General features: G+C 40.2%; 1 protein-coding gene across 9 annotated transcripts in view; it reads left to right on the forward strand.

Moving 5' to 3' along the window:
* Positions 1–16,123, forward strand: part of SMYD3 (SET and MYND domain containing 3) — a 765,785-nt gene that overhangs the window by 103,779 nt on the left and 645,883 nt on the right. The window lies entirely within an intron of this gene.

Genomic DNA, 16,123 nt, shown 5'->3' on the forward strand with positions numbered 1-16,123 from the left:
TTGTTTAGGAATATTCTGGTTTCTCTGTCAAAAGCCTGTGTTCCAGTGAAATCCAAAGCAGAATTCTAAAGGTTGGTGGAAATGATTAAAGTGTGGCCTCTGCCATAGATTACTGCTGCACGTTTACATTGTACGCCCCTCAGTATTGGTGTTCTGACATCAGGATCTTGTCTGTGCAGTGAGGTTTGTGTACTGTGGGGTTAAACAGCTGTTTGAATTATATTGTTAAAGGAAATTGATACTTACATTCAAACATGTTAGAGATCTTGGGTTTTATCAGTTATACATACTACATAGCTGTGCTATATATGAGTTAGTTTGCCTAATATTTTAAGTACTGATAAGAGTAATCAAAAAACATACATGGTTGTCCTACTAGTATCATTTCTTCCTTGAAGGACATAAGGATAACAGTTATTTATTAGGATGTGACACCAGAGAGGAGTAATTTAACTGATTAGATTTTCCTTACTTTATGTTTCTGTGAAATAAAAGCAAAGCTAAGAAAGATGGAATCCATATGGAAAAATCCTTTGCTTCTTTCTAGCCATTAATAGTAGTTTTCAATTTTAACCATAGATGTCACCAAAGCATAGAAAGTAGTTCAGAACTAGAAATAAGACGATTGTTTTTAGATTTTTTCCTAAAGCCAGGGTCTTGATCTCCTGCACAGGCTGGAGTGCAGTGGTGCAATCTCGGCACACTGCAGCCTCACCTCCCAGGGTCAAGCAATCCTCCTACCTCAGCCTCCCAAGTGCCTGGGATAACAGGTGCCTGCCACCATGCCTAGCTAATTAAATTTTTTTTTTTTTAAGAGATGGGGGTCACACTATGTTGCTCAGGCTGGTCCCAAACTCCTGGGTTCAAACAGACCTCCTACTTTGGCCTCTCAAAGTGCCAAGATTATAGGTATGAGCCACTAGGCAATTCTATGCCTAGCCTGTAATTTTAGTTAATATTATAAATTTATCATGCTGTTTAACTTTTTGAAAAATATTATGTCAGTAGACAAAATGCTTATATTAAAATGTATTGCTTTGGTTGAGATAAATAGATGAAGTCTCTTTTGAAGATGAGCTAATTATGATACTTCTCTTAGTAATTTTGTGATGTATGTAGGAATCCTGAGCACAGGAGCAGGCAGCCTCGGTTCAAATTCTGGTTTTGCAACTGAGTAACTATATTATAATGGTCAAGCTTAAAATTTTTTAAGTTAGCTTTTTTAAAAAAGAACTTCATTGAGATATAATTCACATCTCATATACTTCACTCATTTAAATTGTATAGCTCTGTGTTTTTTTTTTTTAACGTAGTCTCAGAGTTGTTTAGCCATCACCTATTTTAGAACATTTTCCTTCTTCCTAAAAGAAAACTTGTTCTCATTATATGGATTATATAATTACTCAGTATTTAAGGGACTACCAAATTGTTTTCTATGTGAAATGTTTCCTACACGATGATGTAGGATACTACATCATCTAGTAATGATACTAGTAGGACAACCATGTAAAATGTTTCCTACACCATTTTACATTCCCACCAGCAAGTATGAGGGTTCTTTCTTCTCATTTTTGCCAATACTCGTTTTTCTGTTTTTTTTAACTATAGCTTTCTAGTGTGTTTGAAGTCGCCTATCTTTGTGGTTTTGATTTGTATTTCCATAATGATTAATGACATTGAACATCGTTTTATATGCTTATTGACTATTTGTATATCTTCTTTGAGTGAAATGTTTATTTATTCTAATTGACTTTTTTTTTTTCTTTTGCTGTTGACCCATCTCTAAATACTGGTGCCTTTAAGGCCAGACGTGGTGGGCTCACACCTATAATCCCAGCGCTTTTGAAGGTGAAGGTGGGAGGATGACTTGAGGCCTGGAGTTCGAGGCCAACCTGGGCAACACAGTGAGACCGCATCTCTACAGAAAGTAAAAAATTAGCTGGATGTGGTGGTGTGTTCTTGTAGTCCCAGCTGCTCGAGAGGTGAAGCTGGGAGGATGGCTTGAGCATAGGAGATTGAGACTGCAGTGAGCTACCACACTCCAGCCTGGGCAAGAGAGTGAGACCTTGTGTCTAAAAAACCCCTCAAAAGTAGTCTCTTCATAATGGAGTTATTATGGGGGTTGAAATAATTAATATATGTGAAATATTTAGCTTAGCACAGTACCTGACACACAGTAAATATTCCTCTAATGTTGGTTATTATTATCGTTATTACCGCTTAAAGTAATTCTTTCATGTGTTTAGTGCTTCCTGGTCACTCTATTTTAATTCCTCTGATGTGAGTTGTGAAAAAAATCTTCAGCTCCCATTTTCACTAACCTTGGTCCATCCTACATGTGTTCAATTGTTCGTTTGTTCATTTATCCTTCATTTAGCAAGCATTTACTGAATGCCTATTATGTGTCATGTTTTGTGATAGAACCTGATACTGCAAACTGGAAAAAAAAAGGGATGAAAGTCTGGAGGGAAATTCAAGTGATGGTTGGAGAGCAATGAGTGCTTTATTGTAGGTATTTGCAGGCTTTGGTGAAGTATTCAGAGAAGGGTTGGTTGATAAGCTGAAACCTGAAGGATGAGTGGGAGTTTCTGATGCAAATATTGAGGTCAGTGTTATGGATAGTGCAAGGGTATGTTCAAAGGCATAGGAATTTGAAGACATTGAATGTTCAGGGTAAGATGAGAATTATAGGACTGCTGCCATGCCTAGTGCTGATAGGAGCTGGGAATATGATATGAACAGCTGGAGAGGGTGGTACCAAATAGGAAAGCACCTCTCTTACTTCTGGGCCTTTAACGCTCAGAAAATTCTTCTCCTTTTTACATATTTAGCTTTTCACTATGAAATGTGTTACTTTCCATTATCAAATGTCCCTCCTTGTCTCTAGTAATATTTGTGACTTAAAGCATTTTTTGTTTGATATTAATATTGTCACTGCAGCATTCTTATGGTTACTGGTTTGTTTTGTTTTGAATTTGTTTGTATCTTTGAATTTAGTATATATCTCCTATAGACAGAATATAGTCGAGTCTTGCATTTTTTGTTCTCTTTTCCTTCCCCCTCCTCTTTCCCTCTCTCCCTTCCTCTGTCTCGCCCTCTCTCCTTTCTTCCTCTCCTCTCCTCTCCTTCTTTCTTCCTCTCTCACTCTTTCTTTTTTCTTCTCTCCTTCCTTCCTTCCTTCCTTCCTTCCTTCCTTCCTTCCTTCCTTCCTTCCTTCCTTCCTTCCTTCTCTCCCCCTCTCCTCCCCTCCCCTCCCTTCCCCTTCCCTTCCCCTCCTTCAAGATAAGGTCTTGCTTTGTTTCTTAGGTTGGAGTGCAGTGGTGCAATCAGAGCTCACTGTAACCCCTATCTCCTGGACTCAAGCAGTTCTCCTACTTAAGCCTCCCATGTAACTAGGACTCCAGGTGCATGCCACTGTGCCCTTTTTTTTTTTTTTCTCAGAGATAGAGTCTTGCTTAGTTGCCCAGGCTGGTCTTGAACTCCTGGCCTCAAGTGATCCTCTCACTTTGACCTCCCAAAGTGTTGAAATTATAGACATGAGCCATTGCACCCAGCTGAATCTTGCTTTTAAAACTCCAGTCTGATGGTCTCTTCCTTTTGATGTGAATGTTTGGTACATTCATGTTTAATATAATTTTTGATATGGTTGGGTTTATGTCTGCCATTTTGACTTTTGCTTTCTGTAGATTTTATGTCTTTTTTGTTTTCCTCTGTTCGTCTATTACATTTGTGTTAAATATTTTTGGAGTGTACCATTTTAATTCATCTGTTGATTTTTTAAAAAGTCATCCTTTTTCTCTCTTTTTTTTTTTTTTAGTGTTTGCTGTAGTCCTGTACTGCCCACTGCAGTAGCCACTAGCTACATGTGGCTGTTGTGCGCTTGAAATGTGGCTAGTCTGAATTTATGTGTACTAAAGTGAAATATAAATCAGATTTCAGTGACTTAATAGGGAATGTAAAGTATTCATAATCTTCATATTGATTATATGTTGTCATAATACTTTGGATATATTGGATTAAATAAAATATATTATTAAAGTTTCATGTTTAAAAAACCTATAAAATATTACTAGAAAATTAAAAATTATATATGTGACTTATATTTATGGTTCTCATATTTCTGTTGGATAGCATTGCTTTAAGGATTACAGGATGAATCTTGAACATATCATAATCTGAAAATTTTACAGTTACTTGATCTAGTGAAGTATGGGAACTTTGTTCCCATATAGCTTCATTGCCCCCTGCACCCTACACTGTGCTATTTTTGTCACGTACTGTCCATCTATATATGTTATACACTGAACAATGGTTTTTATCTTAGGCCAATCTTAGGATTTATAAGGAAATTAAAAATACAGTATATAGTGTACAGGCTTTTATATTTACCTACATATCAACAATTTCCAGTATTCCTTCTTAGAGAGTTTGCTTGGTTTTTTTGTTGTTGTTGTTTTTTTGGAGACAGAATCTTGCTCTGTCACCCAGGCTGGAGTGCAGTGACATGATCATAGCTCACTGCAGCTGTGAACTCCTGGGCTCAAGGGCTCCTCCTGCCGCTTGCCCCCAGCTTGGACTATCGCATTAGGGAGCAAAGGTATGGTTTTCTCTTTTTGTCTCCCACCACATATGCTACTTTAGCTGGTAAATACCTGGAGTTTGCCCCCCATCCTACATCAGATCTGCCTCTTCTGGTAGCAAAGATACTGGCTTTTGCAGACAGCCCCAAGTTTATCAAACTATAGTTTTCACCACCACAGCTGAGTGTAGGATAGAAGCAGCCTGAGGCAAGGAGGTCCCCTAGAAACTAACTTCAACCTCTAGGTGATTTTCGAGAATGAATGCTTTTTAATTTGTTCTCACTTTGGTCTATTTTCGGTGCTCTGAAATGTTATTTTTAATATAATTTTTTCCCAATTTTATAGTTGTTTTATATAGCAACGAATTACTGACTTCTCCACATAGCTGTAACTAGAAGTCCTTCAGAAGTCTTTTCCTTCAGGTTCTCTTCCTCCAAGGAGCCTTCCCTGCCTCACACTGCTGCTCTGCTTTAGGTCTCTCTGCTCTGCGTTCTGGTGACATCCTGTGCTTTCTATTGTCAGATTAACTGTCTTTATGCTAGACTGTAAACTCCAGGAAGCCAGGTGCTTTTAAAATATTACATTTCTTTCTAAACACAATGCCTGGCACATGGTAACAAATATCTGTGGAATGAATAAATGTTAAACTGGCATTTTGAATCTGGTTTGGTACCGTGTTCCCTTTAAATGCTATTGAGGGCCAACTGTGAGGTACTTAATACATTAAATGCTTTGCATATTTTATTTTATTTACTCCTTAAAACAAAGTTAACAGTGTTGCCTCCATGTTAGAGATGAGAAGTCTGAAGCTAGAAAAGTTAACTAAGTTGTCCTCAGCCCTATAAATATTAAGTGTGAAGCCAAGATTCTCAGTCCATGTCTAAAGCCCATACTGTATACCATATGCTAAGTACGTTGCCTCATGCAGTGGTTAGAAGGGATATTTATTCACAGTTGTTTTCATTTAAAGGAAGCTTCTAAATGGTAATATTATTTCTTAATAGTATTTCTGAGCACTGCCCTTCACCGCTGTGCAAAGCAGTCTGCTTGCTGTATTCTCTCTATCTGCTTTTCTTGTGGGTTTTTCATGAGTCATATAACATAGGTAGTTCCCCAAAGGATATTAATGTACTGGCCTATACCTCGAAGACTCTTGTTTATTGTGTAGTCCCTTTTTCATATTTTGTGCACAAAAAGGTTTTTTTTTGATATCAGAAAGTATAACATTGTATAACAGGATTGTATGCCAATCCTATAATATATAACATAGGATTCACATCATACACGGATTCACATCATACACGGCGGGAGGGGTAAACTACGTAATGAGTGGTCCGTTTCTCCCACCCTTTCTTTCATCGTCATATTGCCCGTACAGAGCAAGAGGTAAAACATAGTCTGCTGTTCCTGGGTCAGTCTCAGTTCTTATATCGGCTCCTCAGTAACACGAGTGACTGACAATTGCTTTTTTTTTTTAAACAATTGAAAAATAACAGAGGTGAAATCTCACTGTATTGGCCAGGATGGTCTGGAACATCTGGCCTCAAGCAATCTTCCTGCCACAGCCTCCCAAAAGTGCTGGGATTACAGGCATGAGCCACTGCACCTGGCTGACAATTGCTTTTTTTTTTTTAATCAACTCTAGCCTCTCTTTGTTCCTCCTGCTCCCTGGATAAAAATTATTAAAATGTTTAGTCTACTAGTAATCTTTGGTTCCTGACAACATTGATTCAGAACAGACTTCTCTTTTCTTTACCTTCTCCCATATCACCCAGCAGAAAACACAAACTCTGTAACAAGTTCATTTTAACTCCCCTTTTCAAAAATGCCCAGTTTCCTAGAGTACGCATTCTCCTTTTGCTGTAGCAGGCCAATAAACCTAACTGGTGGTCTTTTGGCACTGGGCTGTCGCACCTCCAGATAAGATGTATGTGTTCTAGGCTGGGCGCGGGGGCTCACGCCTGTAATCCCAGCACGTAGGGAGGTCGAGGCAGGCGGATCACAAGGTCAGGAGATCGAGACCATCCTGGCTAACATGGTGAAACCCCATCTATACTAAAAATACAAAAAATTAGCCGGGCGCGGTGGCGGGCGCCTGTAGTCCCAGCACTTTGGGAGGCCGAGACGGGTGGATCACAAGGTCAGGAGATCGAGACCATCCTGGCTAACACGGTGAAACCCCGTCTCTACTAAAAATACAAAAAATTAGCCGGGCATGGTGGCGGCACCTGTAGTCCCAGCTACTCGGGAGGCTGAGGCAGGAGAATGGTGTGAACCCGGGAGGCGTAGTTTGCAGTGAGCCGAGATCGCGCCACTCACTCCAGCCTGGGCGACAGAGTGGGGGAAAAAAGAAAACAGATGGATGTATTCTACTGCCTTCCTACTCAAAGTACCGCCCATGGACAGGAGGCATCAGCACCACCTGGAAGCTTGTTACAAGTGCGGAAAAGCCCCACTTTCAGACCTACTGAGTGAGAATCTGCACTTTTAGTGATTGTGTCTGTTTTACACAAAGTGATTTGTTTGAAAAGCACTGCTCTACACAATTCCCACTTTTGATGGTCCATGTCCATTTTATTTCTTGTTCATAGACAATATGATGCACAGTTTGGAGGGCAGTACTATTTATACAGGGTTCTTCACTGAATTCTTTCACTCAGATAATTCTTTTTATTTCCTTTACTGGAAACGTTTCTAGTGTTAATTTTAAGTTACAGAAGGTGGGTCCTTTCTCTCCTTGGAATATGACTTAATGCACTATACAGAGATTTGAGGTGGAAGCAGAAATGCAGTAAGTCTTTAAGTTCTTAATGTTTATAAAATACTTTAAAAGCCCCTAGTGCCATGTGAATTTTAAGTATTAGGAATAAATTGAAATACTTAGGAAATGTGTGTATCCTAAGTATACTTAGGAAATGGGCATATCCTAAGTATTTCAATTTATTCCTAATACTTAAAATTCACATGTAGTTCTGTGTCTCAAATGTTACATGCCCATCATTAACTCAGATCAATTTTCAAGTAAGTATTGTGTTATGCACATAGTTTAAATAATTTACCAATTAAATTCAGTGTGAAGGACATCCTGGAGACAAAAGATAAATTTTCAATATTTGAGCACATAGGAGAAACCCAGTTTTGTAAGATTTTATCCAGTAAAATTCTCAGGCAGAAAGTACCTAAGCTTTATCCTGCATGATTTTAATTTGTTTCATTTTTTATTTATGTATGAATGAAAGATTTCTTTATTATAAATTTTGTCAGGTATTTATCACTGTGTAAGTCCTAGAGAATATTATGTAATGTCCCATGGGTGAAATATTTCTGAGGTATGAAGAAAATCAGTTCAATTCAGCTACTACAAATAATGTCTTTTGACAGATAGTAAATAGGAGAATCAATGAACTACCTTAGTTATCTTTTACTGAGCTGTTACAGTATGTTTTCCATTATAATTTCTATTCCAAACCTAGGCTTTTTAAGGACAGTAGTTGTGATACTTTTATTGACATATATACATAAAATTTCTATTTTTAGGTCAGGTGCAGTGACTCACACCTGTAATCTCAGCACTTTAGGTGGCCGAGGTGGGCAGATCATACCACACAGCAGGTATGACCAGCCTGGCCAACATGGTGAAACCTAGTCTCTACTAAGAATACAAAAGTCAGTTGGGCATGGTGGCACGCACCTGTAATCCAGCTTCTCGGGAGGCTGAGGCAGGAAAATCGCTTGAACCCGGGAGGTGGAGCTTGCAGTGAGCCGAGATCGCGCTACTGCACTCCAGCCTGGGCGACAGAGTGAGACTCTGTCTCAAAAAAAAAATTCTGTTTCTAAATATAATCTTATTTTGTTCAATGGTTACATTTTCTTTTTTTGTGTGTGTCCGTCTCTGTTTAGAACATTATGGGACCTGATTTTTCTAAATTTAGTCTCAACCTATACATGAAATGGAAACTTTGAAGGTTTATGAGACCTGATTTTAGGGAAAGATGAAGAAACACATTATTTAGCCTGACAGAAAAAGATATCTGAAGGATAATGATCTCTCAGCTTCCATATTATAATATTGCTCCAAAATAGATACATTTTATTTTCTACTTTACCCAGAAGAAAATACTTCATTTGAGATACATATATAGTGAAAGTGAGTCATTCCATTTTCTGTCCTCTTTTTTTTTTTTTTTTTAAATATTTGTCTTGTCTACGACAACCTGTATCTTTTGACACCACCTTCTTTATCAGGTTATCCTATTAAATGTCTGTAGCCCCCACAGGTGTCTACTCTCTGACTCTAATCAAACTCACCATTCCATCTCTTTTAATTTGATGTAATGCCTTTGTGTTTCCCTTGACTATAAATGTTTCTGCTTTATCTTGCACTTCCTCTTCATGTATTGAAGCTGTCAATAATAGAGTGAAAGCTAGCAAGCTTGTAATGTATGTAACATGGCAGGAGTAACCAACATGTTGGCATTTATTCTGGCCTAAGAAAAATGAGCAGCGTTTTGCTGAAAGTAGGTATTTGTTAACTTTGGTAGATTAACCAAGCAAATGCATGGGCAAAAGGGCAAGAGGAAAGATAAGCACAACGAGATGCTTACGCTTGGCAGTTGTGGACCAACAGCTGGGGTGTGTGTCCAGAGATCCTTCTGGGGTTGTACTGAAAGGTCATCTGTTTTGTACCCATTCGGTTGAATGGTTTGTCCTTTGATGAGCCCGAAATGCCTTTTGGTAGTGCTGTTTTGTATATTCAGATGATAATATTAAGCTTCAAGTTTTTGCTACTATTCTTAGTCGTTTTCTCCTATGATCAGTGATAAAACATTTGCAAAGTACTCAGTGTGAAATGAGGGTTGGCTGTGGGGATGGCAGTTTTTGTATGAACCTATGTGGTCTTTCTTATAAATCTTGCCATTAAATTGAGCTATCTGAATCCCTCATTCATCCACTACGTACTTGTAGAGCACGTGTTATGTGCTTGCTCCTGTACCAGGTACTGATAGAGACATGGACCCATCCTTAGTTGAAGGGGGCTACGTAAAGAACACATGAGGAAACCGCTAAATAGAACGGTGAAATAGTCACCTAGTGAGTGGAGGACTCCATTGTGACTTACATAGTTTATCTGTAAGTTTAAACATTCAGGGATGCCAGACTGTATTGGCAGCTGTCTTTTGGGAAAGACAGATGTATTTTGGAAAATCCGCTATGAAACATGTTTTAAAAGCGTTTACTATTTTTACTTCTCACTTTCTTTCAAAATTGCTCCACTGAGGGGAAACGTGACCTTAAAAACCAGTTTAGGCCGGGCGCGGTGGCTCAAGCCTGTAATCCCAGCACTTTGGGAGGCCGAGGCGGGCGGATCACAAGGTCAGGAGATCGAGACCACAGTGAAACCCCGTCTCTACTAAAAATACAAAAAACTAGCCGGGTGTGTTGGCGGCGCCTGTGGTCCCAGCTACTCAGGAGGCTGAGGCAGGAGAATGGCGGGAACCCGGGAGGCGGAGCTTGCAGTGAGCCGAGATCGCGCCACTGCACTCCAGCCTGGGTGACAGCGTGAGACTCTGTCTCAAAAAACAAAAACAAACAACAACAACAACAAAAAACCAGTTTAAAGTTTTTAGGAGTAACAGGTTATTAGGAAAATAATAAGTGTTTGGCATATGCTGTCTGTGGTCCTGAGAGCACTGTGTACTACTTTCAGAACTTGGTGACTCACTTTGGCCTTTATTCTTGCCTGCTTTTCCCCTGATCATGAATCTTTCTTGCGTACCTGGTAGTACGTTCGTACTTCTCTTTTAGTCTGAGTATTTTTAATACCTACTATTCTTTGGCTATATTCCTATCCTTTACCAATAATTATTACTCTATATTGCATGATTTACTAAAACCTTATATATTTCACATTTGAAGTTTCATGTTGGTGACATAAATTAGACATTCTTTTTCCAGGTTTAAAAAATTTATGTAAAAAAATGAGTACCAATGTTTAATTTTCAACTTGTTAAGTAATTAGACTGATTACAATGCTGTACTTCTCTTGATTAGTTTCTCTTTGTCCCAGTTTGATGAAACATAATATTATATATATGTGTGTGTGTGTGTGTGTCTGAGTATATTCTGAGTGTTTGTCTGAGTGTATAGAGCAGGGGTAAACCATCTTGATTTTTTTTTTTTTTTTTTGAGACAGAGTCTCACTCTGTCACCCAGGCTGGAGTGTAGTGGCGCGATCTTGGCTCACTGCAACGTCCGCCTTGTGGGTTCAAGTGATTCTCCTGCCTCAGCCTCCCAAATAACTGGGACTGCAGGCGCAAGCCACCATGCCTGGCTAATTTTTGTATTTTTAGTAGAGATGGGATTTTGCGATATTGGCCAGGCTGGTCTCGAACTCCTGACCTCAAGTGATCAACCCACCTTGGCCTCTCAAAGTACTGGGATTACAGGCGTGAGCCACTGTGCCTGACCCCATCTTGATATTTTGATCATCTTCCAAAAAGCATCATAACAACTTTTATGTATTACCTCTTGCTGCCTACAGTTTAGAGGATAATATATTTTTAAACCAAAGAGGTTTCCTATCCAAAATAATTGTCTATACTTCCATTTCAGATATGGCTTTTTGTTGTTGTTGTTGTATATTAGACCAGTGCTTTTCTACCTTTAGTGCAATATGAATCACCTAGACATTTGATTAAGATGTAGATTCTGATTCATTGGTCTGGGGTGGGGTCAGTCTCTGAAATGAAGTCAGGCTTCTTGTTTCAGTAGTTGTGGCCTTCTGCCCTTTTGGGAGGAGAATGTTCTCAGAAAGATTCTTTTTAGTGAATATTGAGATCTCTGATCTACCCATCCCCAACAGTCATTCAAATGCTCTCCCGGCTGGTAGATCTTGCTGTGTAAACAGGCCAAGTTGATGATTCCTTTGGTGTCTCTCATGCCTGTAAGGTAATTTGCCTTCTTTCTGCCTCCTGAGGGGAGGAGGACCAACTCACCTTCTTGGGCAGGCTAGCCTTTTGCCTGGGTGAATAGGTGGGTGGGCCTGGGACCTGGGTCCATGGGGGTGGGTCTGGATCCTGGGCCCAATGGGACAGGTCTGGATCTTGGGTTTGCTGGGGAAGGACTAGACTCTAGGTCCATGAGGGAAGCCTGGTGGTGAGGTCCACTGGGTGAGTCTGTTGACTGAACTCATGGGTGCGAGCCTGGAGCAGGTGTCTGTAGGGGCTGGCCTGAAGTCTGGCCAGCCTGGCCCTGGAGTGGGCCTTGAGCCTGAGTCTGTGGGGGCCAGCCTGGCACTAGGATTGTCTGGGTGCCTGGGTCCGTGTGGATGGGCCTTGAGTTTGAGTCCATGGGGGTTAGCCTGGTGCTGGGGTGAGCCTGGAGCTTGAGTATGCAGGAAGAGACCTGGGCCTTGGACCTGTGGGGACCTGTCTGGATCTTGGGTCCATAGGGGCAATCCTAGGGCCGGGATCTGTGGGGCAACCTGGCACTAGGGTCGACCAGGGTGGTCTTGGACCCTGGGTCTGCTGGAATGGGCTTGGATCCTGAGTCTTTTAGAGTCTAGGGTCACAGGGACCAGCCTAGAGCCTAGGATTGGCCTGGTGCTGCGGTGAGCCTGGGTCCACGGGGCTTGGTCTGGAGCCTGGGTTCACAGATGCTAGCCTGGTGCCTAAGCCTGTGGGTGCTGAGTTTACTGAGGCAGGCCTGGACTCTGAGTCTGTGGAGTGGGCATGGGTCCTGGGTTTGCTGGAGCATGGGTCCATGGGTGCTGGCCTGGACTCTAGGGCTGTGAGGGCTGACCTGGCATTCTAGTGAGCCTGGAACCTGGAGTTGTAGGGGCTGACATGGTGCTGGACTGGGCCTGGAGGTGGAATCTGTGGGTTCCAATCTGAATCTTAGGGCTACAGGAGCTGGCCTGGAACCTGTGGTGGGCCTGGAGGCTGGATCCCATAGGTGCCAGCTGGAGGGGTCTGGGGCCACAGGAGCTGGCCTGGAACCTGTGGTTGGCCTGGAGGCTGGATCCCATAGGTGACAGCTGGAGGGGTCTGAGGCTGCAGGGGCTGCTTTGATTTTCTTCTGAAGGTGTCAACAATTGTTGGTCTTGAAGGCCTGGTTGAAAGTACATCCATATGTAAACACATTTGTTCCTTTTGCAAATATTTATTCACTGTATAAAACATGCAGGGCACTGTGGGAGACATGGATGGGGATATAAAGAGGTACTGGAGGTACTCACTCCTCTGAGGAAGTCCTTGTTGCCTCCAGTACATTTACCAGTCAGTCTGAGTTCATTGGTCTTCCTTCATGGTATGAGAACATCTTCAGATTGCAGGTTATGTATGCAACTTTACACAAAAGCATTAATAAACTTGGTCTGTGTTCCCCTGTGTTTCTCACCAGGTAGTGCCTTTAATCACTTCAGTGCCGTCCCAAGGTTATCATTTATACCTGTTAAAATAATGTCAGGTATAATAATAGGTTCTGTTTTCTTTTTTTATGGGGAAACTGCTGGTTATCTGGCAAGTATTTGCTGGGCGCTTCTTCTTTAATAAAAGAACTTCAGTTTTATTTGAGGTGGCAGTAAGCCCAGCTAAAGAATTGAATGTTCCAACTTTCTAGACGGGGCCATGTGACTGAGTTCTGGCCAGTGAGATGTAAGTCCTTTACGACTAGAGGCCTGGAGAGTCAGGGAGTGTCTGTTTTGCTCCTCTTCATCCTTTTACACCATTTTTCCTCTTCCTCAAAATTGCCAGCTCCTCTGAAGCATTTGCCATTCTACTTCCCATTACCTCACCTTCCAGTTATTCCGTAACATTCATGGCCCACTTTTTCTTTCTTTATCGTTAGTGACAGCATCATTCTTAGTGAACTGAGCATCCACCTGACACCTGGGCTCCTTGTCCCCACTTCCAGTTCTCTTTGCTTTTACCTTACCCTAGCTACCTCTTCTCACGGCCATAGCCTAGGACAAGAACCCATGGCTAGACCCGTAGCCACCCCCCAGGACAGTAACTGTCACTTCAGATATCTCAATTTCAAGATTCCTGCTTCTCAACAACTACCATGTTACCGGTATCTACACAGAACCTGACATCACATCATAGGTGCTTGGTCAGCGTTATTGCTGCTCCTGCTATTCCGCTTCTGTTGTAGCATCAACAGTCTTTGAAAACAGGAACTGTCTTATTGATCCTTGTATATCCAGAACCTACCAGAGCCATGATACAAGAAGACTCTTAGTGTGTTTATGGGACCAGTAATGAAAGAACAGCAACAATAGAAAGGATATGGCATTCAAAAGAAGGTCTTTAAAAGATAATTAACATTTTCCATTTAAAATATCACATAATTTTTAAAAAGCATTCAAGTAATGACATTTCAAAAATTGTTTTCGTTCTCATTTTCTCTAGGGGGAAATAGATGTTATAGCTTATTGCCATTGGGAATATTTTAGTTTAGTCAAGGTTGATCAGTTACAAATTTCCATGTCTGAGGATTATTATAAATGAGCTATAAACAGGGAGATTGCTTTTTAGTGAAATGGGTTACTTTACCTGAAAAGAGTTAATTATGTTTTTTCTCCTGTATTGAAAACTCTTAATATTAGCCTAATGTGTATAGGAGAGGAGGAAGTTGATGCAGTAAGATTTTCTCAGCCTTTCTTATCATCCAGATAGAAAAATAAAAGTATTTAATGCACTCTTTTATCTCTGAATCTTTTTCTGAGATAAGAGAAAAATGTATAGAAGTTTTCCATCTATTTGGGTATGGATGTTGACTTTTCAGAACTTTTCATTTTCTTTTTTCTTTCTTTCTTTCTTTTTTTTTGAGACAGAATCTTGCTCCGTCGCCCAGGCTGGAGTGCAGTCGTGTGGTCTTGACTCACTGCCCTCTACCTCCCAGGTTCAAGCGATTCTCCTGCCTCAGCCTCTTGAGTAGCTGGGATTACAGGTGTGTGTCACCACGCCTGACTGATTTTTGTATTTTCAGTAGAGATGAGGTTTCACCATGTCGTCCAGGCTGGTCTTGAACCCCTGGCCTTAAGTGATCCGCCTGCCTTGGCCCCCCACAGTGCTGGGATTACAGGCGTGAGCCACCACACCCGGCCTTTTCAAAACTTTTAGAAGTCAGGTTGATTAATGATTTTTCCAGAAACATTAGGTTCATTGTTACTATATTCATATTTGGTTACTTTCAGGCTAAGAAGTAGTTACCATTTAGCTATACCCATGATTATTTCAGTGAATAACTTTTACTTCAACTGTTACTTTACTTTGATTCAGTAATTTTTCATTGTTAGATATATGAAGGACCTGAAAATAACTAGGAAAAATATCCCAGTGGTTATAAACATTCAAAGCTTTATAAAATTCTGAATTTCTAGAATGGCTAAACTGTTTAATATATTAATATTGTTTAATCTGTTAGTACTAAGATATTTCAAATGATATCTAGAAACATCTTTTGAAAGTTTGCAGTGTAAAAATCTTAATAATTAAACTGTGATGATAATGAGTAATAGTTACTGAGCACTCCTTTGAGCCAAGAACGATACTAAGCTTTTAAAAGTTTTGTTCTTATTACACCCATGTAATGTTAGTATTATTATTTATTATCATTTTAGTTCAGTGATTTCAAGAGATTAAATTGCTTAGTATTACACAGTTGCTAAATGGTTGTATTAGGGTTCTCTAGAGGGACAGAAGTAATGGAATATATATATATATATATAAAAATAAATAAATAAAAAGGGGAGTTTATTAAGTATATATATTATATACAATATATATAAAGGGGAGTTTAAGTATATATATAATATATATAAAGGAGAGTTTAAGTATATATATAATATATATAAAGGGGAGTTTATTAAGTGTATATATTATATATAATATATATATATAAAAAGGGGAGTCTATTAAGTATTAACTCACAATCACAAGGTCCCACAATAGGCTGTCTGCAGGCTGAGGAACAAGGAGAGCCAGTCTGAGTGGCAAAACTGAAGAACTTGGAGTCTGATGTTCAAGGGCAGGACACATTGCATGGGAGAAAGATGTAGGCTGGAGGCTCGGCCAGTCTCTCTTTTTCCATTTTTCTGCCTGCTTGTATTCTAGCTGCGCTGGTAGCTGATTAGATTGTGCCCACCCAGATTGAGGGGGGTCTGCCTTTCCCAGCCCGCTGACTCAAATGCTCATCTCCTTTGACAACACCCTCACAGACACACCCAGGATCAGTCCTTCAATCCAATCAAGTTGACATTCAGTATTAACTATCATAATGGTCAACTAAATTTTAATTCCGGGCCATGTGGCACTAGTGTAAGTTATTTAATTACAGTATTATATTCTTTCATAGTGCCTAGTTGTGAAATACAGACACAGTCTGTGAGAAATGAGTTTGTAAAACATGCACTCAGCAAAGGATTAAATTCACTAAGAAAACTCAGTAAAAAGTGTGCAAATGCTATGAACAGGCAGTTGATAAAAGAGAAATCATGGATGGTGAATAGACTTGAAAAGATGCTCAAACCCTGACCGTTT

Source organism: Macaca fascicularis, chromosome 1 (assembly GCF_037993035.2).
Source record: "Macaca fascicularis isolate 582-1 chromosome 1, T2T-MFA8v1.1".
Classification (NCBI taxonomy): domain Eukaryota; kingdom Metazoa; phylum Chordata; class Mammalia; order Primates; family Cercopithecidae; genus Macaca; species Macaca fascicularis.